The following is a 9,178-nucleotide window of genomic DNA, read 5'->3' as shown; positions in this document are numbered from 1 at the left end:
GTAATCCATATTTGCTACATTTGGAAGGAAAACAAATATATACCCGAAGATTGCTCAATTGCAATCTGGGGCCGTCCATAAATGACGTCACGCACCTAGGGGGGGGGGGGGGGTCAGACATTTGTGACGATTTGTGACGAGGCGGGAGGGGAGTTGAGAAATGTGACGTCACGTAAAAATGCGCAACTTTAAATAAATATAGGCAACACGTTCTACTTCATTAAATAGACTTTTAAAATAAATGTTTCCTCCTACAACATCAGAGTGCATCGCCACGTTAAATACGCACTACAATGACAATAGTTTAAAGCGATTTGATGCATGTTTTATTTTCAAAACGGAAATGTTTTTTTTGAGAGGGGGGGCAGAGCTTTGTGACGTCATATTTGAGGGGGGGGGGTCTGACTTTTTGTGACGCAGTGTGACGAGGAAGGGGGGGGTCAAAAATCGCGTGACGTCATTTATGGGCGGCCCCTCGACATGGCAAAACAATCTGGCAGGTCCATCTCCTGGAAGAGACTCATAAGACTTTAGTGAGGATAGACACACAAAATAAGTCTCCTAAATCCACGCCACAGCGACCATCGTGCACTCGGGGCCTGTTCAGAAAAAGCCGTGCCCTAGCACATCTTATTTTTTTTTAAAAGAGCTTTATAGCTCATCGGATTCCTACAGCAATAAACACATCTTCCCATCCGGCCACGCTGTTCAGGAACCCGCTACGCAAATCGCCGCGGACCCTGGGACGCATTCGCCAAGCCGCCTCGTCAGGGGATCAATCCGCGCAAATCGCCGCGCACCCTTAGGCGTGCCGCCCCCCCCACCACCACCGCTCCACGCTAATCGAGGCTGCAGCTGCCTACTCCTGGGGTCCACGAGGCCTCAACGAGGGCCCCCCACCCACCCACACCACGCTTCTATCGCGCACCGCTCCCCTCGTGAAGTTCCCGCGTCCCTACCGATCGCCTCGAATCTCTTACCTCATCATCACCACCACCACCACCAAGCACACCCAACCACCCACCACCCCCCCCCCCTCTGCGGCCTTGTTTTCATACGCGCGAGGAGGCGAGGCTCCCGGCAGTGTCGCTAGGCCAGAGCGGCGATTTCGCGGGGGAGCTCCCGTCCGACGACTCGTGCAAAGCCTCAAAGCCTGCTTGCAGCAAGGTAATTATGTCGGGGGGAGGAGGGGGGCGGCGAGTCCGGCTCGCGGTCGTTAATTGGCGGCCCTCGCTCAGCTCGCCGAGGCCTGAACGCGATGGCTCAATAAGTGGCGGACGTCGCCTCGCCTTGCCTGGGAGGCAGGACCGCGGTCGGTAGCTGGTACCGACGGGGGAGGCCTCGATAGTTCCCAGGTGGTATTTGGCGTAGGGGGAGGGGGGTAGCGGGTTGTAATCGCGTCAACTCCACGTTCCTCTGGACGAGGACCGCGGGTTACTATTCGCGATTGACACGCCGAGTCTGTTGTGTGGAGAGCCGGGGAGCCCCGTGGTCTGCCGCGTTACAGAAGTGACGGTTGGACCCCCCCCCCACCACCTCTTCATCTCCCCCCCCCACCTCTTCATCTCCCCCCCCCACCTCTTCATCTCCCCCCCCCACCTCTTCATCTCCCCCCCACCTCTTCATCTCCCCCCCCACCTCTTCATCCCCCCCCCACCTCTTCATCTCCCCCCACCCCTCACCTCTTCATCTCCCCGTACTATCACCACCCTCCCCTCCCCCCGTGTTTACTCACCCACTCACTCACCAACCCACTCACTCACCCACCCACTCACTCACCCACTCACTCACTCACCAACCCACTCACTCCACTCACCAACCCACTCACTCCACTCACCAACCCACTCACTCCACTCACCCACCCACTCGCTCACCCACTCACCCACCCACCCACCCGCTCACCCACTCACCCACCCACTCACCCACCACCCACCCACCCACCCACTCACCCACCCACCCACCCACCCACCCACCCACTCACCCACCCACCCACTCACCCACTCACTCCACTCACCCACTCACTCACTCCACTCGCCAACCTACTCACTCCACTCACCAACCCACCCACTCCACTCCACCCACTCACCCACCCACTCACTCACCCACCCACTCACTCACCCACCCACCCACCACCCACTCAATCACCCACTCACGCACCCACCCACTCACCCACCCACTCACTCATCCACCCACCCACTCACTCATCCACCCACCCACTTACTCATCCACCCACCCACTCACCCATCCACCCACCCACTCACCCATCCACCCACCCACTCACTCACCCACTCACTCACCCACCCACTCACCCACCCACCCTCACTCACCCACCCATTCACCCACCCACCCACTCACTCACCCACCCACTCACCCACCCACCCACTCACCCACCCACCCACTCACTCACCCACTCACCCACCCACTCACCCACCCACCAACCCACCCACTCACCAACCCACTCACCCACCCACTCACCCACTCACTCACCCACCCACTCACCCACCCACTCACTCGCCAACCCACCCACTCACTCACCAACCCACTCACTCACCAACCCACTCACTCCACTCATCACTCCACTCACCCACCCACTCACTCGCCAACCCACTCCACCCACCCACTCACCAACCCACTCCACCACCCACTCACCCACTCACCCACCCACTCACCCACTCACCCACCCACTCACCCACTCACACACCCACCCACCCACTCACACACCCACCCACCCACTCACACACCCACCCACCCACTCACACACCCACCACACACACCCACCCACTCACCCACCCACACACCCACCACACACACCCACCCACACATCCACTCACCCACCCACACACCAACCCCACGCGCTGCGCCTCGCTAATCTCGGGTGATTACCGGAGCCGCCGCCCGCGAGTGATTACAAAGGGAGTGGTGTTGCCGCCTGATATACCGCGGGGGGATATAGCACCCCCACCCCCCACCCGTATGTGTGGGTCGTTCGCCAATACATCGCTTGTATCGTCTGTCGCGCGTTGATTCCTAACGGTAACGCGCGCGCGTGCGTTGTGCGCGTGCGTGCGTAGCGGTTAACGCGCTGCGCTAAGAACCCGGCGAACCGGGTTCGTTTCCCAGCTCACGGCCACCCAACGCCGGTGACGATTATTTGAACCGGTCCCGGGGTCTCTCCCACCTCCCCTAGGTCGACTCAGCCTCAAATTGAGTAGTTGGTGCGGTGTGTAGTAAACATCGCCACCGGGGAGACAAAAGGCTGCCTGGCGTGGTGCTGGCCACCCACCCCCTCGTGTGCCACCGTGCCGGCCTTCATAGGTGCTGCTACTCGCTAACAGCACTTGCCCCCCCTACAGTCTGTCAAGCCTATACGGGGGATCTTTGTCTTTGTGCCGTGTAGCTTCTACCAATACAGAACAAAGACTTATCCCATCTGTAGCCGTAGACTGTTTCTCAAAATAATAAAAATCTACATCATGAGATCTCCTTTGCCAGTACCAAAATATAATTATAGGGTTTCTCCTCGACTTTGAGCTTGTACGCCTTTCGACGTCCTCTGGTCTAGCACCGTTTTGAGACGAGGCTCAAAAGAAAGCTGTTTCTGGTGTGGACCAATCAGTTTCAAGGACAATGCATCATCATAGATTATCAGAGTTTTTTTTTGGTTTCCGTTCTGGCCACAAGTATTGTGGTTAATTCAGACATGATACATCGTAAAAAAGGTTTCAGTTTTGTTGCCAGAATAAAGGGGGAAAAACCTATTCTAATAAAAAAAATCTACGTTCGTGAGCACCTTATTCAAGCTGGCAACTGAGCACGAGAGGGGTTATGTGGGCCAGATGCACGCCGGCCCCGCTTTGTCCTCCTCCGAACCGATGTTTAAACGCCGTAGTGGGTTACAAATTTGAGGCTGAGTCGACCTAGGGGAGGGCGCAGGGCCGGTTCAAACAATCGCCACTGATGCCAGCCGTGACCCCAGGAGTCGAACTCAGATGGCGGGTTCCTAGAGCATCGCGCTAATTACTTTACAGTACTGTTCACAAATAGGCGGATACACATGCACTCATGCATACACCTATGCAGTACTGCATATAATTACACATTTACACAGTTGAATTATATAAAATGAAATAAAATTATATATTCGTCTGAATGCAGATACGTCTCAAGACACACACAAAGATTCCCCTTAACAGGTTGTTGTTGGGGCAAGTGCTGCACTATTAGCGAGCATCTTACGAAGGCCGGCACAGCACGCGAGAGTCGGTTGGGGTGGCCAGCACCACGCGCGGCCAAGCCTTTTGTCACCTTAGCGGCGATGTTTCCTACCACGCCGCACCTAGTACGTAGCGCAACCCCCCCCCCCCCCGTGTACCTACGACCTAAATTTGTTGCTGGATGACGGTCGTAAGTCGAAATCTTCGTCTCCCATAGGGTGCAGTGTTTTACATTGGGGTTTCTGTTCCTGGAAAACCCGTTGCGTACCGTAAAAAAATACCAAAATTGGCCACGAAAATAAATGGTGGAAAAAAAAAACCCCCAGCATTTATCGTAACTTAACGTGCGACCGTTAGACCAGAGGGGGACGCCTTTTTGACGCCGTTTGGCGTCCTCTGGGGTCTAGCACCGTTTTGAGACGAGGCTCAAAAGAAAGCCGTCTCTGGTGTGGACCAATCAGTTTCGAAGACATACGCATCATCATAGATTATCAGAGTGTGTGTTTTGTTTGCATTCTGACCACAAGCGTTGTCGTTAATGCAGTAACATGATTCCTCGCAAAAAGGTTTGAGTTTTGTTGCCAGAGAAAAGGGTCAAAAACCTATTATTATATTTTGCTACTGGCAAAGGGGGCCTCATGATGTAAATCCCTTACTGGCTGTGTCGGGTGGTGGAGGGTTACGACACATTTATATTTACTTGATCTAACCCAAAAACCTTTATTATGATTAATGAATGCATTGATTACTCTGAAAATATATGCAATGCATATACAGTATATATGCAATGCATATATTATCAGAGGATGTTTTTTTTGTTTGCATTCTGACCACAGGCATTGCGGTTAATGCAGACGTGATTCCTCGTCAAAAGGTTTCAGTTTGGTGTTTTAACATCTTAACACAACTGTTTTGTTGCCAGAAAAAAGGGGAAAACCTATTATCATAACATAACCTTTATCAACATTTATTCAGTAAAAAACACATTTGAAAATCCATAAGTACGTTTCTGCACGTGCATAACGTTAGCGAAAGTTAGAAAAATGTTTCAAAATTTGACGAAAATTTACAAATTAGTGAACAGCGTTGAGAAAGATACTGTCGGCCTATCAGTGCAACACACGGCAGAAGAGCAAAGCAGCGCCATCTGGTAGTTGTAGATTCGAGTTTTGGTCATTGCTGTTGGGGGTGGGGGGTCTTACTAAGAAGTCGTAAGAGCGGGGGGGGGGGGGGTGTCGTAAATCGAGACGTCGTAAGTCGGGGAGTCATCTGTACAGCGTGAGTGAAGCCGACCCGGGGATCTTTGCGGAGTTAAAAAACAACAACGTTGGGCATGAGAGAGAGAGAGAGAGAACTTACTGCCCTCGTGAGGGTGAGCAGAACACAGATACTCCCGGCACCACGAAGCCAAAGTTCCCCGTGTAGCCTTAACAGGCTGTTGGGGCAAGTGCTGTTAGTGGGTAGCACCTATGAAGGCCGGCACGGCACACGAGGGGGGTGGGTGGCCAGCGGCCACGCCCGGCCGCCTTTGTCTCCCCCAGTGGCAATGTTCACGCACAGCGCCAGGCTACTCGTTTGAGTGAGGCCGAGTAGACCTCGGGGGAGGGCCGAGGACCGGTTCAGATAATCGTCAGTGGCGTTGGAGGCCGTGAGCCGGGAATCGAACTCGGCTCGCCGGGTTCGTAGCGTGACACAGACCCCCCCCCCCCACCACCCCGGCACCACACGCACATCCCAACGAAAAATTCCAATCTCCCCCCTCGCAGCCTTTATGGAGGCACTTGGGTCCACGGGTCATGGACAACGCGAGACTCCTCCATCTATTTATAACACAGACGAGCTTATTCTGTTAATGTCGGTCATCTTCGTTCCAATGCCTCGGGGTCGGTCACCCTATACCCCATCCACCATGGCGACATACGAGGGCCACGGTGGTGTGCCAGGCCCTGCAGCGTAACTCGTAACCACGCACGTCTCTCTGGCCTCTTGGTGCGTAGCGAAGGACTGTTTGCCCGAAACGTCGCCCATCACAGCAACACCTTGGATTGCGAGCGTAATTCGTTCCGGAAGCGTGTTCGTAATCGAAAGCACTCGTACGTCAGCTGTGATCACGTGTTGCTCGGCAGTACAAAGCGTGTACACGTACTACTAGTATCGCAAGACCCTCGCTCGTTTATCAAATTAATATTGATTGACAAATGTTTTGCTCGTCTTGCAAAACACTCGCAGACCAAGTTACTCGCGATCCAAGGTTTTACTTTGTATGTATATATATATTTTTTTCATTTTAAGGCCACACTCTTGCTAACGAACGTCTCGAGCTGCACTGCACCACGGACGCCCCTCTGCCTCTGCTCTCTTACAACTAGCGCCCTTGCTTTCGCCGGAAATCTGTTAAGAAGGCATTGTGCTTCTCGCGTTGCCCATATCGCAGCGGCAGTCTCCGTTGCATCATGATTGCTATCGTCGTTCTTTCCATTTTTTTGAATCCTGTGGCGATGCATTTGGCCAATGGCACGTGCAACGGGATACGTGGAGGTGACCAGTGGGGAAAGATCAAGCACGCACCCTGGTCTCGTAGCTGAGCGCGGTTACATTTAACGTGTCCACTCGGCGGCAGGACTGGCAGCGTCGGGGACATCGTGACGGGACACGGCAAGCGTCGGGGGTATCACCAAGGCTAGAGTCAGGGTTATCTGTGGTCATGGTTAGAGACGGGCTAGATTCAGGGTTACCTGTGGTCATGGTTAGAGACAGGGCTAGATTCAGGGTTACCTGTGGTCATGGTTAGAGACGGGCTAGATTCAGGGTTATCTGTGGTCATGGTTAGAGACTGGGCTATCACCAGGGCTAGAGTCAGGGTAACCTGTGGTCATGGTTACAGTCAGGGTTATCACCAGGGCTAGAGTCAGGGTTATTTGTGGTCATGGTTAGAGACTGGGGTATCGCCAGAGCTAGAGTCAGGGTAACCTGTGGTCATGGTTAGAGACTGGGCTATCACCAGGGCTAGAGTCAGGGTTATCTGTGGTCATGGTTACAGTCAGGGTTATCACCAGGGCTAGAGTCAGGGTTATTTGTGGTCATGGTTAGAGACTGGGGTATCGCCAGAGCTAGAGTCAGGGTAACCTGTGGTCATGGTTAGAGACTGGGCTATCACCAGGGCTAGAGTCAGGGTTATCTGTGGTCATGGTTACAGTCAGGGTTCTCACCAGGGCTAGAGTCAGGGTTATCTGTGGTCATGGTTAGAGACAGGGGGTATCACCAGGGCTAGAGTCAGGGTTATTTGTGGTCATGGTTAGAGACTGGGGTATCGCCAGAGCTAGAGTCAGGGTAACCTGTGGTCATGGTTACAGTCAGGGTTATCACCAGGGCTAGAGTCAGGGTTACCTGTGGTCATGGTTAGAGACTGGGGTATCGCCAGAGCTAGAGTCAGGGTAACCTGTGGTCATGGTTAGAGACTGGGCTATCACCAGGGCTAGAGTCAGGGTTATCTGTGGTCATGGTTACAGTCAGGGTTATCACCAGGGCTAGAGTCAGGGTTATCTGTGGTCATGGTTAGAGACAGGGGGTATCACCAGGGCTAGAGTCAAGGTTATTTGTGGTCATGGTTAGAGACTGGGGTATCGCCAGAGCTAGAGTCAGGGTAACCTGTGGTCATGGTTACAGTCAGGGTTATCACCAGGGCTAGAGTCAGGGTTGTCTGTGGTCATGGTTAGAGACTGGGGTATCACCAGGGCTAGAGTCAGGGTTACCTGTGGTCATGGTTAGAGACTGGGGTATCACCAGGGCTAGAGTCAGGGTTACCTGTTGTCATGGTTAGAGACTGGGGTATCACCAGGGCTAGAGTCAGGGTTACCTGTTGTCATGGTTAGAGACAGGGTTATCACCAGGGCTAGAGTCAGGGTTGTCTGTGGTCATGGTTAGAGACTGGGGTATCACCAGGGCTAGAGTCAGGGTTACCTGTGGTCATGGTTACAGTCAGGGGTATCACCAGGGCTAGAGTCAGGGTTACCTGTGGTCATGGTTACAGTCAGGGGTATCACCAGGGCTAGAGTTAAAGTCAGGAATAGTATTGGGGCTAGAGAGAGAGAGAGAGCTATCTATGGTCATGGTCAGAGTTTTGGCTAGCGCCAGGGGCTGTGTGGATATTTCTCGCCCGGTTTATCTCTTGTGCTGGATTATAACCCCCTGCGTGCATCGCAGGGGGCTCAAGTTAGCTGCTGAACCTCCCTTCTCCCCCACGGTTGCACACGTCACGGGCGTTGCACGGCACCCACTCGGCAGCCTACGTGGAGGGGAAGGCCGCCACGGGGGGACGCCCACAGTTGAATTCAACAAAAAGATTGCGAGCGAAAGTGACGCTGTGCTCTCTCGTGGGCAGGTTGCTCGAGGGCAAATCACGCAAGCCATTTGAAGAGTCAGCAGTGCTGCGGTTTATGGACGCTTCATCTGAAATATGTATTGTCCTTTACCGGTCGACGTGTCGCGAGCCACAAATCCTGGGCAGTGCCGTCATGAAATGTGAGAATCATTGGGACAGTTGCGTGCTGCCACTGCCGACGCTGGCGTTCATCAGAGTTTTTCAGAATTCCCGCGTGCGTGTGTGTGTGAACTTTGGAGAGCGTAGTGGTTAGCGCGCTCGGCTACGAACCCGGCGACCCGAATTTGATTCCCACTCATCACGGCCAACGACGGTGAACCGGTGCCGGGCCTCCCCTAGGTCGACTCGGCCTTAAAATGAGCACCTGGTGCGGTGTGCGAACATAAGCAACCGGGGAGACAAAGGCGGCCAAGTTGGGTTGCCGGCCACCCACCCATCATGAATCATGGCGGCCTTCAGAGGTGTCTTCCCTAACGGCACTTGCTCAAGCAGTCTCTTAAAGGCTATACGGAGGACCTTTGTCTTTGGACTGTGCATGCCTTTGTTGAAACATACACGGAACGTGTGACCTTCACTTCAACAC

The 9,178-nt window shown here is 53.8% G+C and overlaps 1 protein-coding gene across 1 annotated transcript in view; it reads left to right on the top strand.

Moving 5' to 3' along the window:
* Window positions 1-452: 452 nt before the first annotated feature.
* Window positions 453-9,178, top strand: part of LOC116955095 (uncharacterized) — a 16,561-nt gene continuing 7,835 nt past the window's right edge. The window contains exon 1 of the mRNA XM_032976068.2: window positions 453-1,167. The gene's annotated coding sequence lies outside the window, so the exon portion shown is untranslated. The remainder of the gene's footprint in view (window positions 1,168-9,178) is intronic.

This window comes from Petromyzon marinus, chromosome 58, assembly GCF_048934315.1.
Source record: "Petromyzon marinus isolate PM22_M1 ecotype Great Lakes invasive population chromosome 58, UKy_Petmar_22M1.pri1.0, whole genome shotgun sequence".
NCBI lineage: Eukaryota > Metazoa > Chordata > Hyperoartia > Petromyzontiformes > Petromyzontidae > Petromyzon > Petromyzon marinus.
Note: the sequence above shows the minus strand (reverse complement) of the source record. Positions and strands in the feature narration are given on the sequence as shown.